General features: G+C 44.5%; 1 long non-coding RNA gene and 1 pseudogene across 1 annotated transcript; both read left to right on the top strand.

Annotated features, from left to right (window-relative positions):
* The first annotated feature begins 10,853 nt into the window (after positions 1-10,853).
* On the top strand, positions 10,854-11,284 carry LOC127303738 (uncharacterized). The gene is made up of 3 exons (XR_011746028.1): positions 10,854-10,939; positions 11,007-11,078; positions 11,158-11,284. It is a non-coding gene; the product is annotated as an uncharacterized lncRNA (long non-coding RNA).
* A 13,162-nt stretch (positions 11,285-24,446) lies between these two features.
* Positions 24,447-25,873, top strand: LOC127304924 (serpin-Z1-like; annotated as a pseudogene).
* The last annotated feature ends 164 nt before the right edge of the window (positions 25,874-26,037 follow it).

Below are 26,037 nucleotides of genomic sequence, written 5' to 3'. Positions count from 1 at the left end.
TTGGAAAAGTAGATATATTTGAGATGTATCATGTGCATATTCCTCAACAAGGTAATTGATACCTTCGATCTGGATTATGGATTATAGTATGATAGACCTAGGTTTAATTGAACCTTGGGAAGCACTGCTAAAATGGTGTAAAGGAAACGTCTATGATGACTGCAAGTACACAGATCAATTGTAGCTAGTTTCGAAATAAGAGTACCGAACCACGAGGAGCTACTAGTTAAGATCTTAATGCCCCTCGCTACTATCTATTAAAGATAACTTGTAAATTGTTTTATAATCTCAAGTTTAAAGTGTTTTATGGGATGGTTGTTTTTGGTTGCAAGAAAGTAAACAAAGCAATAAAAAGCATTATGGGAAATGGGTTGAAACTTAATAAGACAAAGTGTTCTTAGGGATTATTGGATCCACCTATAGCATTGATGTTAATCAAGAGGAAGTATGCTTTAATCATATTGTGTTTGGGGAGGGCTCCGTAACAAGATGCGCCCAGAAAGCCATCGGTTATCACATCTCTAAATAACCACAACAACTAGTCTTCTGCAAGCCACATATTGACTATTGCTATTAAGGGTTTTACCACATGGTTATCTATATGAGCTTAGTGTTTCACTTCTCGCCGTTCACTTTACCACACTTCAAAGGGTAGTTCCCCCTCGAGACCATAAGGAAAATATTACATGGTGCACAACATATAATATCAAGAGAGAGAACTAACACACATTAATACTTAAAACCATAGATCATCTTAGATTCATCTCATATTCATGCTAAAGTTTCTATATCTCCCCAAGAACTAAAGGAAACACTCACACATGGAAACAATCAAGAACGTCAGCATAATCTTATGGATGGGATGGAAGTGATGAAATGAATTTGAATACAAATCCACAATAGCAATCAATATTACAACTATGGTTTTGGTGGAGAATGGGGTCAGTGATGGTGATGGAGATGCAACGGTTGATGATGAAGGGGATGATGCCTTGTCCTCCGATGATCCGCGTAGAAGCCCGGATGATGTCTTCTCCAAAGTTCATTCTCTAGATTTGACCAGGGCGGTGTTTCTGTGTTTTGCAACGTTGTGTGTCTTAGATCTCGATCTATGTCGTCTACGCGAGATGGAAGTATTTGATGAGACGTTGCTCCTGACACATCGTACGGGCGGACGGTACGGACGGGCTCCCCCCGTACCGATGCCCACTAAACCTTCTGGAACTTGTCCTCGCATCCTCCTTTTGCCCAGGTGCATAATTAAGTGCTTAAATGATTTTTATCATAGCAAAATACCGTAAAATGATAGTTTTTATTGATATTTCATCATTGCCTTAATTATTATTTTAAGATCCTGTGTAGAGAAGCATAAAAGGGCGCGGTATCACGGTGAAATACAAAATCCTATTACTACTCAATCATACCTTAATGAAATAATGGTGTAAAAACATGCTAAAAATGCACTCACTAGTCTACAATACTTTGCTAGTTGATTTGATTTTATGTTTACCGGACCTATCTAGTTTACTTTGATTTGGTTGTGTTCAATAGATGGAAATAGGCCAGGGTCAAGGATTCTCCTGCAGCTATCATACATATAGAAATGAAGTACATGTGTATAGTGAATAAAATAGTGATAAGAGATTTATGAGCAGCACATCCATAAATACTATTGCCTCTAAAGCCAGAGGTGACAAGAGTCTCTTGGTCCAACTGGTGTTCCTACAGCCACGAGCAACAATAATTATTAAGTAAATGAATACATACCAAAGCATTAAGCTAGATGATCGTGCCGTTGATCCCGAGTGAATCACTAAACATGTACCATTACTTTGTCCTTTTTGTCACAGAGGTTTCGCGGTAGCACACCGTTCTCCCCTCATCCCACCTCTTCCCTTGATAGATCCAATAGACATGGGTACCTACAGATCATCGAATCGAGGCAAAGAGACAGGGATACAAGATTGCAAAGCTTCTATTCAATATGTACACATATTCATGAGATTAGATTCATATAAATGATGCGAGGATTCACCCCAACCCGCAGCCCGTGAGGAACTACTCACTCATAATATCAAGATCAAAGATTGAAATCATTGTTGCAAATACTTGAATTGAAATCACAATATTCTTATAATGGTCATCTCAAGCGGATCTCTATTAAAATGGTGATGGCTATGGCTATGGAGAAGATGGGAGATGAAATGGATGAACTATGGTGATGGATCTTCTTTGGTGCGGTGTAGATGGATCTGATGGATCGCGGCTCTGTTTGGCGACGAATAATGGCTCTCTCTTTGGCATCGGTCCGTTCACAGAACTTATAGAGTTTGACCTCGGGAAGGCTGCGACACCCCATACGGGCGGGGCTTGACCGTACCGATGTCCGTTAAACCTTCTAGAACCGCCTTTCGACGTCTCGTCAACTTTGATATACTTGTGACGAGATTTTCTTCAGTAATTGCACGTTCATTTGCCATTATGACATGATTTCCTGCACACCATTCAAAGATAGAAAAGATTGCACATCTTTGCAATAATTAGTCATTAGTAGCACATTGAAAGGGAAACTTAGTTAATTTCTTGACATAGCTAAAGGTTTAAACGTGAGAAGAAATGGCGTATTTCACAGCCATCGGTAATGGCACCACACCTAGATAAATTCCACAACCTCAAGTTGGTACTGATAGCACACCTCCTATTGAAATTTGTGGACGATTTGACACAAAAGGTGTCTCCATCTTGTTCATTTGCATCTATCCTTACTACTATTCAATTATCCTTTGTTGAATTTTTCATCTTTAATGCTACAATTATCCTCTGTTGAATATTACAGAGCCTTTTGTCAGAAATATGGACCCAGCTCCAACTCCAGCATCAACTTTCATCACTGCTTCTTAGACAATGGTTAACAAAGTCCAAGCCTCATCCAACACCATCAGACAAGGAGTGCTAGCTCAAATATTACTAGCCATGCAGAATGAGAAGGATAAGGCAGTGGAAGAGAGAAAATTATCCGTTCTTGAGGCTAAATACTAGGCTGAAGTGAAGAAGGTAGATGAAGCAACTAAAAAAGATTAAAGCTGGAAAATAAGAAAGCAGAGAAAGAACAAGCTAGAGCATATATTGTTGCAGCTAAGAGGGAGAAGAGAAAGTATGATGCATAGATCAACAAGCTTGGAAAGGTAGAGACAAGAAGGATCATTGCAAATGTCAAAAATGTTGTACTGATAAGAAGGACCTCGGAGCTGCAAAACTCAAGAAGATACAAGCTGCAGAGAAGAAGAAGCTCGCCGCAGAGGAACAAGGTGCACTAGGAGATGCTTCAGGTGCTGCTCAATCAAGCTAGAATGCTGATGATGGACATAATGGTCTACAGAAGAAATCTAATAAAGTTTGTATGTTTGATGAGCTAAGGACTCGTCCCGGAAAATGAAGTGCACGTGTCCTTTTATTTCATCCTAAAACTTCTATGTAAGACTTGCATTGTGGTCAGTGTCATTTTGGTTGTGCAACCATGCTAGGTTGAGATACTTTTACTCATCTATGGAAAATATCCTAAGTTTAGCTATGTGTTGATGATTCCTATCTTGCAATGATGCTTGCATTCCTTCTGTTTGGTTAGGAAAATGATACTGCAAGGTTATATGTTGTTTTAGGTATCATCGAGAACCATATTGTTCCGTCGAGAACCATTTGGTGTGACATTTCCTAAAACATTAGGTATCATCGAGAACCATATCGTTTCGTCGACAACCATTTGGTTTGACATTTACTAAGACATTAGGTATCATCGAGAACCATATCGTTCCATTGACAACCATTTGGCTTGACATTCCTTTCCTAACACATTAGGTATCGTCGAGAACCATATCGTTCTATCGACAACCATTTGGTTTCACATTTCCTAAAGTATTGGGTATCGTCAAGAACCATATCATTCCGTAGACAACCATTTGGTTTCACATTTCCTAAAACATTAGGTATCGCCGAGAACCATATCCTTCTGTCAACAACCATTTGGTTTCACATTTCCTAAAAAACACAACTCAACTTGACAATATAAATCACATGCTAACAACACAACTCAAATTGGCACATGTCTGATCATGGAATTGATAACATACAAGCTGATACAACCAAACACTTCCACTAATGGTACTGCCCAACAAGCTGCTACATTCATCTGATCTTGTCATTGATAACCTACCATCTACCATTGCCACCGAATTGGCTCATTTCTTCAGAATGAGCCAAACAGAGAGCACACACAACACACACATAACAACAACTACAATCTTCTGCAGAAACACAATCTAGTTCACTGCATTTGCCCGCTCCAATGTGTTCTAAATCAACTTGGCCAACTTAGCAAATGGTCCTCCATCTCCTGCAGCTTCCCTTTCTACCTGACAAAGATTAAGCTCCTCCCGTCTATCCTCAGCATAACCTACTGCATCCACATCAGTATCACCTCGCAGATGCTCGGCCTCAACCAAAAGTACTACACATACTCTAGTTCCCAGTGCCAAAACACGCATCTGTGTTGTAAAATCAGAGATCATTGTAACATCCCAGAACTTAGGACAAGGGTTGTGCATTGCATCGCAAAACGAGAAGAAAGGATCCAGAGGATCCAATCCATCATAAGCATGCTCAAACACACACATGGTGTGGAGCAGATGCTCCATAGAGATTTATCATCACTTGGTATAGACCAAGTGATGCTGGCAAGAGAGAGGCCAAACCAAAACTAGATAATCCAGTAAATGGATATGAATAAGTAAGCCAGTATACCTAGCCTATCCAAAGTATCCAGATAAAACTAGTCTTACTGACCAACTAAATCACCGAGCGTCACCTAGCTTTCAAAACCATCATAAATCATCCATTTCTTCAAAGGATATCACAGGGCATTCATTTACATGATTCCCTACTGTGGATATCTCTATTTTCATAAAAACCAACGAGATAGCCTACTTTGATATGCAACCAGTGACAGTAGCAAGCTACTGATGGTCACAACACAAGCAAGCAAGCAACACAAGCAAGCAAGCAACACCAAGTGAGCAAGCCATCATAACCTTGTACAGGTTCAGACATTAATTTATTTCCAATACAAAATGGAAATCAAATGAATATCATTTAATCAAATTGAATCACTACCAACACATGGTTCATCAATTACAAGTGTCAGTAAACCACCATAAACCAACAGACATATAGGATCCAGTAAGCCACATAGGCATAACCAGTGATATAATATGACAGTAACCAGCATCAAAGTGTAGAAATAGCACAAACGTGTCACTGGTATAGAACTAGTAGCACCACAAGGCACAGTTACAAGTATAGCACACTCCAGTAAGCAAGTACAGGGAGGCATAGCCAATTATTAATGCTTAAGACAACCAACAACAAGGACTAACAGCATAGCATCATGATTAACTATAAGCAATACAAGATCCAAATGGAACCATAGGAGTAGATAGAGCCCAGTACAGCCTAACAACAATTGCATACACTAAATACAATATGCCAGTACTAGCAGATGGTGTTCATATGAACACCAGATGCCAACACATGATAAGGAGCAAGCTAGAACCATGGCAAGTATCAGAGATGAACCTAGCAGTGCATCTAGGGCAATAGCAGCAATAGCTTAGCAGCACAAGCAAGGACATGGCATGGCCAGTGGCCAGTAATGGGCAGCATCTGGCCAGACCAAGCGAGAGAGGGTCTCAAGGGAAGGAGAAGAAATAGAGGAGAGTAGGGGAGGTGTTGGTGTACCTGGAGCAGCAGTAGAAGCGTCTGAGGCGTCACGGTGGCGCCAACCGCAACCAGGCCACCGCCAACCAAGCACCACCACCAGCACCAGTACGTCGAGGATCGTCACCATAGTCTCCAGGAACGGCGAATCGACGCAAATCCTCTCGGACACCGTAACCCTAATCGACGCCAGGATCGATTAAGAGCAGAGAGGGAGAGAGATTCAAATCTACGCGGATAGAAACATGTGGCGGCGTCTGACACAACGATTGCAACCGACGGCACGACCTGAAACGACATGAGCTGGTCGGGGCACGCTGGCGACTGCGGCGGCGACTCGGTCGCCAGTGAATCGCGAGAGGTTAGGGTTAGGGTCGAGCGAGTGAGAGAGAGAGTGAACTGACCGGCTCGATCGGTTCGGACCGGCCCAGTCTAGTTCAACCACTGGTGGGCTGACCAGTGGGACCAGGGGTATTTTAGTCTTTCCACTTTTAAATTTAACCCTTTCACTTTGAAAATTGCAAATAAATCTAGAATAACTCCAAAAATTCAAGAAAAATAAGAATAATGCACTAAAGTTATTACTTAACCAAAATAAAATATGAAATGAAATAAACAATACAAATTTAAATTCAGGAACTTTTAAAATGAATTCCAAGTTGGAATTTAAAATTTGAAATATTTCCTTGGATATAAAAATCAAGGAAATTCCAAATAACTTAAAATATTTGTTAAAAAAGTATTTTCAAAAAGGGAAATTCTAATATTCTGAATCCTTTTATTTTGAGGAAAATCCTCATTAAAATAATATTGAAGAATCATAAATTATTATTTAAGGGATTAATATTCCAATAAACTTTTAAATAAACAAATCTTAAGAAATACTCCGGGGAAAGGGATTCAGCCAAAAAAGAAAATCCACCATGCATACATCATTTGAATTTTATAACATTATCCTTATTGGACAATGATGCTTCTTTTCAAAACCGGAGTTCCAGGTTCCATCCAAACCCTCGAACTGCACTATCTCACAGTCGCCATGCAAGTTCACTCTTGCTCATGCCATATTGATTATTTTATATCAATTTACTGGCAAAGCAATATAATTATCACTCCTACATTGAAAATAAAATGTTACTTTTCCAATTATGAATATGACTATGCGGTGGCAATGGAACCATGGTATGCGTTGATGGTGGAGGTTCCATTGTAAGGGTTCTACTCATCTAGGACTAATCACCAAAGTCGTCTAGTGATTCTAGCATCGTACATATCGCGTTAACATAAATATCTATAATGGCTCTGGGGAAGTCAGCTGTATCTTTTCCCTTCTGCATATCAACGGACTTGATATTGCCTGGCTGTGTGTTGCGAGAACACTCAGTAGTTTGGGATGAACTTAATCTCCCCATCCGTGTGGATGAAGGGCACTCTACCGTCTATGATGGATTGTCCATAGCATATCGTGGGTAAAACTGTATGAACGGGAGATGTCTACCGGGGATGTGCGGATGCACAAAAGGGTGGGTATGCAGGGTCGCAGAGAAGGCAGTGATTGGCTTGGTTCTTATACTGGGCCTCACATCAAGAAAGTGTGGACGGGAAAGTACGCCCGGTTGGCAACAAGGATAAGTTCTCTTATAGGAAAAGTAACGCACCTCTGCAGACTGTATTGAATTATGGTTGTCACTCCCTGTTCCGGAAAGGGAACTGCGAACGCGGCAGGAAAGAAACTCCGTGAAGTTCTAATCAACCTGAGAAGACTGGCGGGCATGGTTTTCAGAATAAAATAACCTTTTGAAAAAATGTTTGTGAAACATGTATTGACCTGAGATTTTCTGATCAATGGTCGTAGCTAGTGCATCAAACACCTTTTCTTTTGAACTTGCAGAGTACCTTTGTACTCACTTTCTTTCTAAACCCTTGCTAGACTGTGACACCGAAGAGGAGGCCTACACCGGAGCACCAGAAGGAGAATATGAGTTGTTCTACGAGGAGCCAAATCGGTCCGGAGGAGTTGAAGGCGTGGACTATGGGATAGTCTACGGAGCCGATGACACGGAGGCGGAGGAGTAGAGAAATACCATCGGTATACTAGAGTCGAGCAGCGTAGTGACTTATCTAAATAAGTTGATGAGCTCATCATGTCTACTTTCTAGTTCAAAGTTGTAATGATACTTAAGTAAGTTAAGCTCTTAGGGTGTTCTCATCGGACCTGTGAGAATACCAAGTGGTTGAGAAACTTGTTTTGTAATATTAATGTGGAATGTTATAACCTGCAATGTTTCTGTTGTACCACTCTGAGGGATGTGATATTTGTGAAGAAGCCCCTTCATTAATGTCATATCAACAACTTGTATACTACAAAATGCAGTGGTATGCTGGGTCACCGCAATCATTTATGCCAATGTTCATACTATTGCACTTCTCAACACAAATCCTTCAAAAAAAACACATTTGATCAAGAAAACCTACCCCATGATGTTGGCGCTTGTAATAAGTCTAGCAAGTGTGCTCCGGCATCCCTGACACGCTCCGCTTCAACGCCTTGTCGCAGTCGAGGCATGCGATGGCAAGAATATATGAACCGCGGCGGCGGAGTGCGGAATTGGATGAGCTGGCGCTCGCCATCACAGCGTCGATGCAGACTCTGGCGACAAAACAACGCGGCGACGTCTTCAACGCCGTGTACTTCGACCCGTTTTCACCAACGCTGTCATCAACAGTGTTACTGTTGCAACGATAACTGCTACACCTCCACCAGATCGGTACATGCGACATATCCCGGTCTGTTTGGTAATAGATGTTGTATCGTATGCCTTTCTACTATTCACGTGATTAATGCGTCTAGTATGTTCGAGTTTCACATGCAATAATTGGTGTAGTCATACTTAATATTCTAAAATTAATCATAAAAACCGTGCCTAATTATTCAACAGGTCGAAGACAGGAACGAGCACGGGCTAGACCCCAAGGATCGGTCCCCTCAATAATTTGTAGCTTCAGTACTAATGTGCAGTCTATAAGGCACTGATTTTTTTTAGGGCAAGTCTATACTCTATAAGGCACTGATCATCATTGATTTTCGGCCATTAGACAAAGATCTAGCTGCCGCATGGGCCAAGCCCAAAGAGAACACTAATTAACGGGCCTAACGGCCATACTACCTTGGATTCATGACTTCAACGTAGACAGATACCGAGGACGTGAGGTCTCGCCTGCTCAGTTCTATAGGTTTTAGTTGCAGTACGATCTTTGTCTCAAAAAAAAAAAAAGTTGCAGTACGATCTGGCATTGCCGTCGCCCGTCAGCCGCCGCTCGACCTGACGCTCGGTCAAGGCGTCCTCAGCCGATTTCCACGATGAAGTTCCTACCACCTGTCTTGGTCTCGTCTCTCCTCTAGGTGTTACTCGTCTCAATTTGGGAATCAAACATACCGGGACGGCCGCGCGGCTAATCGCCGCTGGTTGCCTGCGCACGCGACCAGTAAACTCGGCAGCCATTGCCGAATAGATTTTTGAAGGTATATGCACCACTGCTAATGGTCTTGTCTTATCTACGCGTACGTGTGTTTTATCTTTTCTTTGTCTAGGTATACATCTCCAGTTTAACAGTTATGTGAAAGAATAGGACATGTTGATTTTTTCTAAGCCACTGATCCAATCTCAAAGACCTTTTTGAAAATTCAGATTCAACTGTTGTAGTTCAGCTCCTACGAGATTTTTAACTGGCAAAAATCTTGTAGATTATCACAAAGTTAAATTTATCCAAGAGTTATCAAATGTTTATGTATGGGTATGCTTCTATTTCTTAAAAAATTGTAACTTGCACAATCATTGCAAAAGAAAATAATTATATGCATGTTATGTGGGGCTCAATATATGCATATACAATACAGTGTACATGAGCGCTGTCTCGGTCGCTCCCTATGCTCAAATCCTAGCTCCGTCCCTGAGCATATGTATTTTATGTAACTGCTAGCCAGCCTAATTAGATATGATCATCTTCCATGTCTTTTTCATCAGTTTAACATTCTTTGGAGATTAGTAATGTTTGTGCCAACTTATTATCTAGTATACTATCGTACAATTTTATTACTATATAGCAAAACCTGAGACATGTCATAAGTCAGCCTCCTCTGTTTATTCCTAGGTCCGCCACTGCCTACAACCCTACAATGAGTCCAGTACCGTTTGCTACTTCCAGTGCGCTCTACAAGATGAAGGATGTTGAGTTCAGGGGCCGCAAGATGCGTATTATGTGCCATGACCTTTCGAGCGCATATCTTCCTTTGCTTGATGTCTGCAACTACTTTCTTCTGGAGAAGAACTATGTCCTCAACCTCGACGACAGAGTTGATTCCATCTCCTGGTCTGATCTGGTGCAGGAGTTCATTCGTATAATGAACAAGGAGATGGACTTCGGACGCGACCACCCAGGGGCTTATGAGAAACCAAAGGATTTTGATAAGTTCTTCTTCACTCTGGGAGGAGATCCTATTGATAACTTCCCAGATATGTTTTCTAGATGTTTGCTAGGCTTGAGCCACATTGATCCATTCAATACGAAATGGTATGTCCTTTTATACGGTTGGTGTTGCAAATGTCGGGTGGATTTGATGTGATAATTTTGTTGCAGGACGGATGATTTCGCTCCTACCAAGCACAGCACGGGGTTTCAGTTCCTCAAATTCCCGCTCCATCACGGCTGGATAGTCGATCCCGAGGTATCGCTCTTCCCATCGAATTATACGATGATTGAATCTTTTGACTAGCATTAATTAGATGATTCCATGTTGTAATACAGGAAACATGGACTATCCTTGCTATTGGTGATACGTCGTCGCAAAAGCTGAGGAAGTATCCACATACCCTGGTCAAGAGGTTTATGGAAAACTCCACGGCTGAATTAACTACCTATGGCATTACTTGTTTGGATGCTGAACTCCTTGAAGGGAAACTTGCTGCATTGTACAGGAAAGGTCGTATCGACCTTATTTACAAGGTTAGAGCTTTGCTTCAGAATGGCAACTTATTTTCAGTTAAAATGTTAAGGTACATGACATATATGCATTGTGTTCTTGTAGCATGGCAAAGTCTTCTATGTGCTTGTAACAGATAATGATCGCCTAAAAGAGTCTCCAACTGCTATGTGGAAATCCCTCTCTCAGGTGTATACTGATCTTGTACTGCACTATTAAGGTGTTATTTTCTTTCTTATTAACAAGCAGTTACTAGGTCTACCAAGATGAGGTCTATTTCACTAGCAATTTCGTTCCTCTTCCAGTTGATGATCAGCCCAATACAAATGTGAGTTTGCGCTAAGTTTCAGTAGTGCCTTTAAAGACTGACATCTGGAATCATTTTGGCTAACTGTAAAATGAACCAGGGCAAAAAATGGGTAGTCGATAGGGCGAGGAAAGACAAGAAAAACGACAAGAACAGGTTGAAGAGGCTACAGAAGCAGAAGCAGCTTGCAGAAATTTCATGGGTAGAGCGTGTTTTCCGAAAGTTTCTGGAGGAGTAAGTCATGCATGAGTTCCATTATACTGTTTATTTCTTTTTACTCGAATATGTTTTCTTTGCTGAAAGTATAGAACCATAAAACTATGCTCTATTTGGTATTGGATTATGTAGATATATTTACGATGACAGAGAAGTTCCCGGAGAGATGACAGTATCATTCTTTGAAGCCCAGATGGAGTTTATGAAGCGTGTCAGATGTTTTGACTTCTGCGTTAGGTACACTGATGTTGAAAAATTCAATAGAGAACTTGCGATAGCTATCCGCAGCGACAAAACGAGGTACTGTTCTATGTTCTATTGGCATTCAATGTGTTTTAGGTTTGTTTTCTTCATCACAGATAGTAATGCTATCGTAACTCTTCGAAACTGAAGGCACCGATCTGTGCTGTGATAGCCAGGCTTGTATAAATGTAGCTGGTAGGGAAAGCTCCTAGGAATGCAGCTGCCAGACTGCTTAGATTCAGCTAGCGAACCTTGTGTTATTTTGATTTGAGAATTTATCTTGCTGCTGCCATAATAAAATTGTTGTCCGATAGTTGTTAAAAAACACGGATTGTTTACTGTTATAATACAATTGCCAATTAAACACACTCGACTCAATTTATTTTCAGGCTAACTCAATTGTTGACCCAAGTTGCTATCAAGTTCATGATAACTCGTGAATTTGCGGATGAAAGAACCATAATGGAAAAGGCAAATATGACCATTCATGATGTCCCTGAACCCTTATGGTATGCATACACACTTACCGTGTTTGTCTTTTTTTTTTCATTTAACATTAGTGTAATGATAATTGTGATGATGTGTGTTGCAGCTGTTAGATCATGTACGTGAGAAGGACACGTCCAGCCAGCCGAATGAAGGAATACCCATACTAGAATTAGTTTGATTATTTCCTAAACTGTAATCTATTTGTCTTGGCAACCAAGTCTCCTTGTAGGCTTGTACTACCTCGTTCTGTATTAATCGACGCGGTTACACACGCTACTGTGTCAGGTGTTGGTTTCAATTAGCGTTAATTAAATAAAAATAAAAATGGAGGGAGTTCTATATAATCCCATCCCGTGATCCAATCAATTTAAGCGCAGCAATTGCAATTGCCTTCGTTGTATTAGGGTGTTCGTCTTCTTTCCACATGGAGCCAGCACTGAGGAGTAGGCCGCTGCCAAAGCTTCTCTCTTGGCGCTCGCGGCTACGCCCCCCAAGTGTCCGCGCTGCCGTAGTCACCCTCCAGCTCTTGAGCTCCAACTTTTTTTTTCAAACGATCCATGTAGGATCGAATTTTTATTACCATGGAGATAACGAAAATACAACATCAGTTTTCAAAAGGGGGGGAGATCGTCGCCTAATGCTAACGTTCAGGACAAATATTACAGAACCAGGAAGTATATTACAAGAAACATCAACCTTGTCAGCGACAAGGGAACAACTCAAAAGGGGCGCAACAACAAGAGGAACTGGGGAGCAGCCTAGATCACACAGCAAACGACTTCAAGAGGTTGAGTCTTCACGAGTATCATCAGAGTTTTTATCCTCCAGGCGCAACTGATTAGCTCGTCCAGAACTCCTCGCAGGTGGATTTCCGTCTCCCGCCGCAGCAGCAAGGCGCAGTAGTCCATCAGCTCCAGCACGAAGCTCCAAGGCGTCCTGCTCACCATGGAGACCTGACCAATAATTCATGAAAACAACAGCGTAACTGATGATATCAATCGGCGAGCTGATTAACTTTTTTTCAAAACAGGATTTATTTCTTAGTTTCCAAATGGCCCAGCAAACAGCAGCCAAACCAGCAATCTGAGTGTTACGACTAGCATGAGAGAACTGAGGGAACCACCAAAAAAATTGGGAAAAACTCCCAGGTCGAGTAGGAGCTTTGATAGCAGTGGCTATTGCACTCCACACAAACTTGGCAGCAGAACAGCCAAAAAAGAGGTGGATGATGGATTCATGTTCATTACAGAACTGACAGATGGGGTCCCCAGGCCAATTGCGTTTTAAGCAAATTATCTTTAGTGGCAATAGCATTATGCCAGATCAGCCAAAGCCAAATTTTGATTTTTAAAGGGACTTTGCTTTTCCAGAGATGCCTAAAGGATCTATCTCGACCTCCACCACTGATCTGTTTATACACAGATTTTACAGTGAAGTTGCCCTTTTTAGTCCATTTCCATCTGGGGGAGTCCTTCTCCTGAGATAATTGAGATTGATTCAGTAACTGAAATAAGCCAGCCTCTTGAATAATCAAATCAGGAGGTAGCCATCTTCTGTAAGAAAATCTCCAACCCATATTGGCTGCATCAGCAACAGTGATGTGTTGTTCATTGCAGATATCAAACAAGGCAGGGAACATATCCTTAAGAGGATTGATGCTGCACCAAGAATCTCCCCAGAAGCTAGTTAGTTCCCCATTCCCAACTTTCATTCTCCTGCCACAGAGATAAAGATCTCTAACTTTCAACATATCACTCCAGAGGGGAGAGTCTCCAGGTCTGTGTTTTGCATAGTAAATTCCTTTGTGATTCAAGTATTTTAATCTCATAAAATCTTGCCAGGGACCAGTGTCATGCTCCAATTTCCACCACCATTTGCACATCAAACTAATATTGAATCTGGATAAATCCTTTACTCCCAAACCACCTTTCTGTTTGGGCTTACAGATCCATCTCCATCTAACAAAGTGATATTTTCTTTTATCAGCACTACCAGCCCAGAAAAAAGACCTGATAGGCTTATCAATTTGTTCAATAGTTGATTTATGCAAAAGTCTCAGTGACATCTAGTACACAGCAGTGCTAGCAAGGCAAGCATCAATCTTAATCAACCTCCCCCCAATGGACATGGAATTTCCAATCCAGCCACTCATCTTTTTCTTGGTTTTCTCTCCCAGGAATCTCATGTCAGCTACTGAAGCTCTTCTGGCACAAACAGGAGTCCCCAGATACCTGATGGGCCAAGTACCTTTCTGACAATTGAATAATTCAGCATAGAAAGTTTGTTTAATATCATCCTCCAGAATCATCATAACTTCACTTTTCTCAAAGTTAATTTTCAGACCTGACATAGCTTCAAAGATATAGAGCAGGAGCTTTAAGTTAACAGCTTGTTGAGCATCATCTTGCAGTAGCAAAATAGTGTCATCTGCATACTGAAGAATTGCAGTACCCATCTGCACCATATTATCTGCCAGCCCAGTAATCAAGCCATTGGATTGTGCCAAGTGCACCATTTTGGCCAAGCTATTAGCAGCCATATTAAACAGAAAGGGGGCAAAAGGATCACCTTGTCTCACACCTTTATGACTAGTAAAATATGGGCCCACCTTGTCATTGACTTTGACACTAAGGGTCCCACCAGCTACAGATTTCTTGATCCAAGTCAACCAATTATCGCTGAATCCCTTCTGTTCACAACAGTCAAACAGGAATCCCCAGTTCACTTTATCATATGCCTTTTCAAAGTCTATTTTCAAGACAATCCCCTGTTTTTTCCTGAATTTGCTCTCTCTCAGAACTTCTTGAAGCAACATTACTCCATCAGAGATGAATCTCCCCTTGATGAAGGCAGTCTGGCATGGAAGTAGAAGTTTACTCATCACAGGGTTTGTTCTAACAGTCAGGACTTTTGTTATTATCTTGAAGAACACTTGGAGCAGACATATGGGTCTAAATTTTTGAATAATGTCAGCATCAGCAGATTTGGGAATCAAAGTGATAATCCCATAATTGATCCTACTCAGGTCAATTTTGTGCTCAAAAAAATCTTTGAAAACATGCAAGACATCAAACTTGACAATGTCCCAGCAATGTTGATAAAATTCAATGGGAAAACCATCAGGGCCAGCAGCTTTATTTTTCTCCATGTGGTCAATGACATCTTTAATTTCCTCCAAGGAAAAATTCATATCCAACCCAGCTCTATCAACATCATTCAGTTTTTCATCATCAGACCAGACATCTCCACTTAACCTGATGCCAGAATCATTCACAGGACCAAACAAATCCTTGTAAAAGTCAGTGGCATGCTCCAACAAAGCAGCATCACCAAGAACAATAGAGTCACCTTTTTTCAAGGAGAAAATAGTTCTCTTTCTTTTACACCCATTAGCAGCTTTATGGAAAAAAGCAGAATTGCTATCCCCATAAAGGAGCCAATTCTCTCTTGATCTCTGTCTCCAAAAGGATTCCTCATTATCCAGCACTTCCAACAAATTAAGTTGGAGGGAAGCCCTTCTTTCCCTTTGACTTGGAGATAAGGGTCCCATTTCTTCCAAATCCTCAAGTTCTTTTAATTCAGCAGTTATATCATTTTTCTTTTTAATATCTGCCCCTCTCAAATTGGCACCCCAACCTTTTAAGGATTTTTTGACATTTTTCAGCTTTTTAACTATTCTGTCCAAGCTGTTACTGGCAAACATCTGCTGTTCCCAACATCTCTTCACTCTGTCAAGGAAGCTGTCCTCTTTGAGCCATCTTTTTTCAAATCTGAAGTCTCTTTTTTTAACCTTGATATCAAGAGTGTCAAGAATTAATGGGTTGTGATCAGACATATCTCTCACCAACTTGTGAACAGTTACAAGAGGAAAAAGATCTTCCCATGAACTGCTCATCAAGAATCTATCCAATTTCTCCAAAGTGGGATCACTGTGATTATTGGACCAAGTAAACTGGCCACCAGTCATGTGAATTTCTCTCAAGGCACAAGTGTTAATGATGGAATTGAATATGTCAGACCATTTATTATGAGTCATAGCCTTATTTTTCTCACTGGAAAATCTCAGAAGATTGAAATCACCCCCTACCAAAATTGGTAGAGTTTGATTACTACAAATATTCCCAAGTTCCACCAAAAAATCCTCTTTTTCAGAGGCTTGAGCAGCTCCATAGACTATAATCAAGCACCACTTCACATTAATCTTCAGGTCAAGCAAAGAAACCTTGATGTGAAATTTGCCCACTGAAGTATCACAAATGGTAAACCTGGATAGCCTAAAACCACCCAGGATACCCCCACTTCTACCCACTGAGCTGATCCATTTCCAATCAAAATCACCTCCAGGATCAATTCTCCTGAGAAAAGCAGGAGAGTAGTCCTTTTCGATGGTTTCTTGGAGACCAATGAAATCAAGCTGTTGGTCTTTAATCAAATCAGCAAGATAAATGCTCATCCCTTTCTTCCCAACCCCTCTGCAATTTAAAGAGGCACCTATCATAGATACTTTGGATTTTTCTTCCTTCTCCTGGTTCCAGCCACAATGCCACACAAAGGTTGGTCAATGTTGGCTTTCACCTGGGCAGCACTTGATTTTGACTGTGCCCCCACAATGGCATCACTTGATTTTGAATGTGACCCATTCCTTCCAACCTTGCAAACCGATTTATTGGCTTTCTTCTTTTATAAAACAGGAGTGAAATCATCCTCCTCCAGATCCCTGTCACTCTCACATGAAATATCACCAAGACCCAGCAAGAGAACTTGGTCTGATATCTCAGAGTTGGTATGGACAGAAGATTTTTGCATATTATTTATATTATGTCTAGCAATTTCTAGATCTTTCAGGTAACTAACTTTTTCAAGAGAGAAAGAAGCAGGATCAACACCCATCTCAAGAGCCCTAGACATGATAGATTCATCATCCAGTAAAGCAAAAGAATTAAAGGTGTTCAGATTTGTACCTGGGGTGTTAGAAGATTCAACAGTCCCCATGGTCCTAGCACCAATTCTGACAGTGTGAGTGCCCATAGATTCAATTCTGGAGCTCATCCTAGGTGTAGGCTGCTGCTGATCACCACCAGCATTGAGAGAGATGTTGCCACCTGAAGAGACATTATCAATTGAAGGATTATCAACCTGAGAGAGAGGGTCCTCTTGTGATTCTGGTTCAGGCTGGGAGCCATCAACAGGAATAACTACAGCAGTTCTTTCAGATATAAGAGAAGGAGCAGCCAAAGCCAGAATCCCCTGTCCCTGTGTCAGATAAGGTGTATCAGACCCCTGTGAGTTATCACTGCTGCCATAGTCAACCAGCTCTTCAGAAGAATCATTATTTTCATTCACATTTTCCACAATAGGATCTAGGAGTTCCTTGTACTCTTTCTGAATTGTAAAAGCATTGTCACTGCCAGATCTTGCCAGAGAGGTGAGGAACTGCTTATAAGAGTCAGCTGCCTTCTGAGAGGAGGAGCTTTCACCAGACTGAGATGGAATGGATGCAAGAGCACCAACCACCTCTTTGTGAACATCAGTAAGAGAGGAAGGGCTAGCAGTGGCACAAGAAGAGGGGTTCTCATCAGGATAGCAAGTGAGCTCCCTTTCAAATAGCTTCCTTTTACATGTATCTTTCTTAAGAACTTGAGAAGCTTGCATAGATGATTGTCTGTGTGACCCAATATGAGTTCCAGAAACCTTTGGAGGAGCTGATTGGGAGCCAGCATCTGAGTTTTGCAGACCCATTCTCTGTCTTTTAGGGGTGCCTTGATCACCCTCAGTGCCTTGGACATCAATATGAATAGCTGGTTTGTTACCAGTATTAGAAGATGGCTCAAACAGCTCTCTGGAATATTGAAATTCATAGAAACCTTTCTTGATCTCACCAATCCTGGAATTGGGAACCAGAGATAAGTCCTGGCTGCCAATCTTGACTCTCACATAAGCAAAGTGTCTGAGGTAATTCTTGTCAAGAGCTAGAGGCTTGCCAACAAGACTGGCAACATAATAAGCTGTGGACTTGTTTCTGAACTTCATAGGGATCCCTTTTATTCTGAACCAAGCTTCTTGCATAACAGCAATAGGTTCAATATCCCCAGCCCACTTCTCCAGACTGATAATAGCACCAGGGACAGTTCTCATGAACAGTTTCCCAAAATGGGCAAGTTCTTCAATTGCGTTTGCTGAAGGAAATCGAGTCCTGAACTCTGTAGCCGAAACTTCTTTAGCAAAAAATCGCCAGTTGATCTTCATTGATTCTGCCCAGACATTGAATTCATGCTCTATGTTTCTGCAATTCACCTCACCTTTTTCAACTGTAATGTGGGCATAATTGAGTTGTTCAACCGGATAATTATCTTCCTCAGGAACAGGAATGGAGTAGAACCCAGAGCCAAATTCCTCACTCCCGAAGAAAGGGGCATTGTATTCCCATGGATCACGTTCTTGACAAATGGAAATGTGATGATCTCCTCCACAAAAAAAGCATGCAAGATCTCTAATAGGAATATCAGGCCTTCTACTTGCAGAGGGCATGGATGCAGGAACTGGTGGTGGTACAGAGGACCCCACCGGCTCCGGCAGAGAGACAAGAGATTGAGAGCTGTCCGCGGCCATGGCAGATCTATGCTGAGATTGATTTTGAGAGCCAGCTCCTAACGCATCTACAGCAATAGTATTAGATGATGGCAAGGAGGGGGCTACAGGACTTACATCAGCAGATCGGGCGGAGATGGGGTTGGAGGAAGCTCCAGGAACCATCTCGGAACGGTGCGCCCATCTATCACGAGCACGCAGATCATCTTCCTTGCGAGATCTTTCAGCCAGAGCACGTTCACGCGCGACACGCTCTGAGATGCGAGTCGCTTCACGTTGACGCTCTTCGTCGAGACGACGACGCTCATCAGATCTTCTGCGTTCCTCAAAGCGGAGACGCTCTTGATCCGCCTGTCGCCGCTCTTCATCACGACGCCGGATCTCCTCATCACGACGCCATTCTTCATCACGGCGACGCTCCTCTTCCCACCGGCGTTGTTCGTCTCTTCTATCAGCCTCAGATCCAACTCGAGGACGGTAGCCGAAGTAGTTGTTTCTCCTCGGAGGAGATCTGCGCGGCCCTCCGAACCGCCGATCCATCCGCGGAAGAGCGGTGATCTGCGCGTAGGATCTGTTGTCGCCGGCGACCGTTCCAGACCAGCGGCGGAGAGGCGGTGGTTGGGTGAGGTCAGATCTGGGAGAGGGAGGCGATGCAACGAAGACAACTGCTCCGGTGTCAACTGAACTAGGGTTAACACGGACCCTCTCCGCATCTCGGTGAAAAGGCGATCCACCTTGAACAGTGTTGGGCTGAGGCCCAACAGAAGCCGCCATTGCCGCATCTGCAAAAGCTCCAGATCCATCGCGCGATGAAATCCGCGTGCAGCTGCGGACCGTGTTTGAGCGAGAGCGTTGGGCTCGACCCAGAAAAATTCGGTCCAACCCACAGCCCAGACTCGGACCAAACAAAATTTGGACGCCACCGAATTCCCGCGCGGATCCGATCGGGATATCTGCAACATTGAAATCAACTTCAGAGATGAAATTACGATTCAGATCGCAAAATCTAGCCACCAAAGAATCCCAGATCGCTATCCCCGGGGTTCGGATGATGATCCCATCACGAACAAAACGAAGGATCGCAGCTCGCTCGACAATCGGTCGCGAATCACCAGAAACCTGCGGAGCAGAGAAGGGAGGGAGCGGTTGTTGCTGTCGGAGAGGGGAGGCGGCGGCGATGACTGGAAGGGCAGGGGCGACGGTGGGCGCCGTGGGCGCCGTGGAGGACGGCGGCGCTAGGTTACTTGGGGGAGACGTCATCCGTGTTGCTCTTGAGCTCCAACTACCTCCAATAACCCGACATGTTCACCGATCCAGCAGCAATGCTCTGTAGTCCCCATCTATGTTTAGCATTTTTTTAAGAGCATTTTATTACTGTACTCAAAAGGTTTAAACATGCATACAACTGCACAAATCCGATGAAAGAGAGTAAAGTAGAGAAGCACGATACAAGAAAATCATATGAAAGTGTATCTTCGGCTGCTAAGGCGGTGGGGGGCCAATCCTAAGTTTATTTTGTCACCCATGTTGGATAAAAAAAATCATTCAGCCTTGTCCTCTAACAATGTAGACATCTATGTAAAGAGATCACCATTCTCCATATGTTGAAGAGACGCCGATGAACGAAGCATAACGGTACACCAGTAGATAACTTGCAAAAAATAACATTTTTTTATTATTAAAAAAGTTGTTATATAGAGGGAAGCACTCCCACCCTAACTGCTGGAGTAGAGATAAACACAATACACGTTAACTTTGCTGCTACTTATAATAGGCTATGAATATATTTATATGGATGGCAGCAATAGAAGGTGAACAGATCTTGAACTGGCACATTATTTTCATAGGCACCCGAGGTACTTGCAATCCGAGATTCCAAGGTAATTCTTTTGACAAAAATGTCCATTACCCATGGCATAATGCCCCCAGATGAATCCTCAATCCTAAGCCAGAAGCTACTTCCAATTCTCTGATCTGTATGAATCGCCCACTAGAAAGAAGGAAATGACTACTACTCCAACCGTGCCCAGGTGAAAAGCAAAGCTACTACTAGCCCAATCCCTCCACTAACAATGGCAATTATTCTACATCCAAAATCATGCAGATCCAGCGGAGACGGAGAGGTGACGCCATGGTCGTTGGAGAGGCCGGTGGAGACGGGGATGATCGGCCGGAAGCGGGGAAGATGGAGATGAAGGCGACGATGGCGAGCGGATCAGGACGATCACTCGCGCTGGGAGAACCGGTGCGTAGAGGCGGCGTAGATGCGCCGGGTGGCCAATCTTGGTGGCGACAGCATGATGAAGCGCGGCGGCGACGGATTTGGCCGCGTCGGTGCCTGTACGGGGAGAGAGTTTACACGATGTACAGAACCCACTGGAGAGAGAAAGACCGGTGGGGACATTTGACTTAGAATGACATGTCTACCCTTTTGATAAATAAAATAAATCAGTACTTTCGAGTACTTTCTTTTAAGTACTTTCAAGTGCTTCCTATTTTTCTACCGTCCGATTTCCTTCGATCAACGGTTCATAAATTCGCCAATCATAGTAAAACTTGTAATCCCATTTAGCTAATTATCGAAAATATTGGTAAGACTACATAAAGGGTATAAGGTAGAATCTATTTAGACAATTGATCATATAGACTGTGCAAACTGTCATTGGAAGGATAAATGTTTTATTGTCTCATCGCGATGACAAAAAAAAATATTATACTTCCTGTCAGTTACGTTTTGCAAGGTTGTCTTTAATGAGAATGACCACTTGATGAAGATACCATGCGAAGACCTTACTCTTCAGAGGTATCTTCATCTTCTAAACTTTCTTATTGTTAGCTACTGGCTGTAATGGTTGGATCAACGCTCTACACATGAAATCCACGAAGAATTTTCCACTCTCATTTAGGTTCCAACGAAACTCGTCCGCCCCATGTGTCAATTGAACGGAAGCCAAACGAAGTAGAAATGCATTCGAAGATGCAAGCCAGAATGTCATATTCGGTGGGGAAGTTTTCATCACCTTAGCTAAGAGCATCTCTAGCAGAGCACGTAAAAATACGAACTGAAAAAGTGGAGTTCAGTTCACCGAACGTGTGTATTTGGGTCGTAAAATGGCTGGTTTACGGGCTCTGTTCTGCGCCAGCGGCTTCCGAACCCATAAAAATAGGGTTTATCAAAAACTTTGCATATGATCAAACAAACAACACAATCAAATGCAAACAATTCATACATAGTTCATAGTGCAGATATCAAATGACACAATCAAAACAAATAGTTCATAGTTCACCATCTCCTCTCACCGCTGGCATCAAACCGAGGTTGGCCCGCCGTGACCATCATCGCCACCACCTCCAGGAGTCACCGAGCCACCACCAGTTGCATCTTCACGAGCTAGTCTTCGTCTTGCCATGATCTCCGCCGAGGCCTCCTTCCACCACTCCAGTTGTTGCTCATTCATCTCCTTGGTGTTCATCATCATGATCTCCCTCTCTTCGGCCAATAGTTGTTTCATTGCTTTGGACTTCTTCACATTGATCCTCATCTCCTACAACTTGGCCTTGTTCCTTGCTTTCTCTCGGTTGGCTTCAAGCTTGGCAAGGCTCACCTCCTTTTTCCTCTCGATGATGACAAGCTTGGTCTCCAAAGTCTTGGACGCTATCACCTCTTTGGACTTCATCATTTGATAAAACTTGTCCCTCAACAATGCAGCCTCCCCCTCGAGCTTGAACCTCTCCTTGGCCTTCTTGTTCCCCTCCAGCTTGTCAGCGTTACGGCCCTCCTTCTCGTCCACGGTGTCGTCGAGCGCAACCATTGCAGCTTTCTTCGTTGCTACTTCTTCATCCCTCAATTGCCACTTGGGGAGGTGTTGAAACACATCAAAGCAATGACGCATGGTGAAGCTCTTGCCCTTGCTGCCGGCCATGTCTCTGTACCTCGCATCGGCAATGCGGTCCTGCATTTGCAAAACCAAACACGAAATCATCAATATGTCACCAAAGCGAAACTACAATTATACAAACCAAATATGCACTCACATATTCGTGTACAGTTGCGCCGCTAGGAGGATTGGACACCACTTGGTCCATTGATACTGCCCACCGGCTGCAGGCCGGTTTGATCGCGTCCCAACGTCCTTGGAGGGATCGGTATGTGGGATCGATAGGATGGCGAACGCGCGGCATAAGTTTATGGAACTTGTCCTCGGTACTGCTTCCCTGTTTGATCGGTGCCGGAGACTGCATCCATCCCCACGGCGGCCCAAGCTTGGCACAAGGTGGCGTCTTCAATTTCCGTGTAGTTGTTGGCCCGCCTCTTCTTCCTATTTCCATCGGCCTCCACCTCGACCACACCCTCGTCCGCTTCATCTTCTTCCCCTTCGTCCCCTTCGCCCCCATCGTCGTCCTCATCCATGCCGTTGAACGGAGGGAGTGGGTTAATATTTACGTCGTCCAACATCTCCATGTACGAGGTGTTCTCGTTCCTAACACTACGCTGCCTCAATATTTACATGCAATGAAAAACCGAGGAAGAGTTGATGTGTACCTTGTTGACCCGTCGTCGAGCACGTCCTAGGCAACGTTCGCGATGGCTTCTGGTGGCGGAGGCAGCGGCGTTGGCGGGGCACCACGGCTCGTCGACGCCTTCACTTTCGTCCTTTTGGGCGCCGAAATCTTCGGTCTGGCACGGATGCCTTCGGCTTCGTTGCCACCGCCGGGACATCACCGGTGGCCGCCGCGGCACCGGATTGCGGGACCAAATGCGTTCCCGCGCGCCGCCGCTTCACCACGCTCATCGACGAGACCGTGGTTGCTACCTTCGCGGGGGTCGTAGGGGTCGTCGGGGTGGTTGGTGGATCGGCGGAATCTCCGGCGACCGCAGGAGAGGGTGGCGGCGCCTGCGAGCTAGCAACGGCGGCCGGCTGGATCGATTCGAGACTCGTCGTGGAGAAATCGGACGACGGCGGCACAGAGGAAGGTGAGGGCGCGCAGATCGGCGGCGGCGGCGGTTCGGAGGAGCTGAAACTTTCCTCGCGCGCAAACTAGGGATTGTGTTCGGGCTGGATTCGGTTCGCTCCGTCGGCCCCTACAAATACAGGCCGAGTATGGGTTTCGGTCTCGGCCCGAAAAAATATTTTCATTTTTGCCTCGTTTACAATCACTGATCGGCGCCTTTTTTTAAACAGAAACCCGTAAACTGGCGGTTAATTTTTGGTTTTGAGCATTTTACGGGCTCTGTTAGAGATGCTTTAAGATGTCCCCTTTGTGATGAATGATGTTGTAAAGAGCATGATATTGTTCCTGGAGCATGGTATTTTCTAACCATTTATCCTCTCGGAACACCATATTTGTCAGTAATGACTAATGAGCACCATATTACTAGGGAGCAGGCTATTCCTTTTAGAAGTTCGAAGAAGGAAATTATGTACGACACCATATTTGTCAGCAATGAGCACCAATCATCCCCCTAGTGATAGTAATTTTTCTTTTCAACTAGTGAGGCGTTTTTAAAATCTATCCTCGACATATTTTCATTCAACATTAGTAAGCCTTCGAAAATGTATCAAAATACCTAGATAGCTAATTGGAAACTGGCTTAACCGACAGTCAAAAAAAACTCAGCGTATAGGATGGCATCGACTTAGCCTCGCCGAAACAGAAAATTTCAGCATCCTTGCACTGAAGAAACAAAATATCCTCCATCCTCAAAATATTTATGGCAAATTGAGCATTCAGTGGTATCCAAATCAATTCCCTCTTTTCAAAATTGGGGCGGGGGGCTGATGAAGGCTTTTTTGCCTGAACTGTAAGCAACCCACCAACGGACGTCTAACCGTGGGAGGCCCGTTTGGCACAATGGCGCTGCTCGGCGCGGGAGCCAAGGGCGACACGCTCGACCAGATCGTCGCCTTCCTCGGCCCCGCCGGCGGCCGTGCCCACGCGACGCTCGCGTCGCACGTCGCGCTGCACGTCCTCTCCGACAGCGCCGGCGACGACGGGGGCCCACGGTGCGGTTCGCCAACGGCGTGTGGGTCGACGCCGCGATGCGCCTCAAGGCCGGCTACGCCGCTGTAGTCTCCGATCACTACCGCTCCCAGGCGCGCCCGGCGTCCTTCAAAGCCATGGTGAGTCGTCCCAGTCCGCCCCTCTCGATCGCTGCAGCTTTCGCCCAGGAATTCGTTCGCCGCAATGCTCTACTCCAACCCCTCACAATGAACTTCCTTCGTGTCCTGACTCCTGAACTCTTGGATGGTTGCAGCCCGAGGAAGCGAGAGCCCAGATCAACCAGTGGTTCGAGAGCGTGACGGCGGGCCGGATCACGGAGCTCCTGCCGCGAGGCTGCATCGACAGCGACAAGCTGGCCGTCCTCGGGAACGCGATCTACTTCAAGGGCGCCTGGCGCAGCAAGTTCGACCCCCGGAACACGCGGGACGGCACCTTCTACCTGCACGCCTTCGGCCACCACGTCCGCGCGCCCTTCATGTCGAGCGGCGAGCCGCAGTACATCGCCTGCCGTCCCGGCTACAAAGTGCTGAGGCTCCCGTACGCGCTCGGCCGCGGCCACGGCGGCGAGAGCCGCCGCTGCTTCTCCATGTAACCTCCCGAACGAGCGGCATGGCCTGCATGCCCTGCTGCAGACGCTGGGATCCAACCCGGCGCTGCTCGAGGACTCCTGGAGCCTGATGACCGAGGTCCCCGTGGGCGCCTTCAAGGTGCCCAAGTTCACCGTGTCGTGCAAGACGGACGCGACGGGGCTGCTGAAAGACCTCGGCCTGCGCATGCCGTTCGACCCCCGCGCCGACTTCTCGGATATGCTGGACCCGGCGGCGCCGCTCGTCGTGTCGGCCGTCTTCCACCAGGCCTTCGTCGAGGTGAACGAGGAAGGGACCGAGGCGGCGGCGGCCACCGCCGTCGTCGGAGGCTTCACCTGTCCGGCGCCGATGAGGACGCCGGTTCAAGTCGTGGACTTCGTCGCCGACCACCCCTTCATGTTCTTGATCAAGGAGGACCTCAGCGGCGTGGTGGTCTTCGCGGGGCAAGTCGTCAATCCTTTGCTCTCATAGATAGATCCGGATGTGCAGTGCAATGCAGACACAACGATTTTCGTCTCTTTGTTTGTACGCGTCGTCAAATGAAGCCCTGGATATGCAATCGACTGGTTACTTCGGGATTTATTACATTTTTTTTCGTCTTATTAGTGTTTCAGTAATCGGTAATGCCAGACGTACGGACGTTTTGCTTACGGAAAGAGTTACAGGCTGACGTGTACAATACCGGTTGGTTCAGATTTGATTCGTTCCTTAAAAATCGGAAACGACCTCCCTGTATGATGCGCCATCGTGAGTCCGTAAGTGTTTTCCGTGAGCAAAACGTCCGTATGTGTAGCATTACTCGTAATTCTGATACATCACCTGACTGCCTCGGCTGCATACACACCGAACATTCC

This window comes from Lolium perenne, chromosome 5 (genome assembly GCF_019359855.2).
Source record: "Lolium perenne isolate Kyuss_39 chromosome 5, Kyuss_2.0, whole genome shotgun sequence".
NCBI lineage: Eukaryota > Viridiplantae > Streptophyta > Magnoliopsida > Poales > Poaceae > Lolium > Lolium perenne.
The sequence above is the reverse complement of the archived record's forward strand: the minus strand, read 5'-3'. Positions and strand labels throughout refer to the sequence as shown.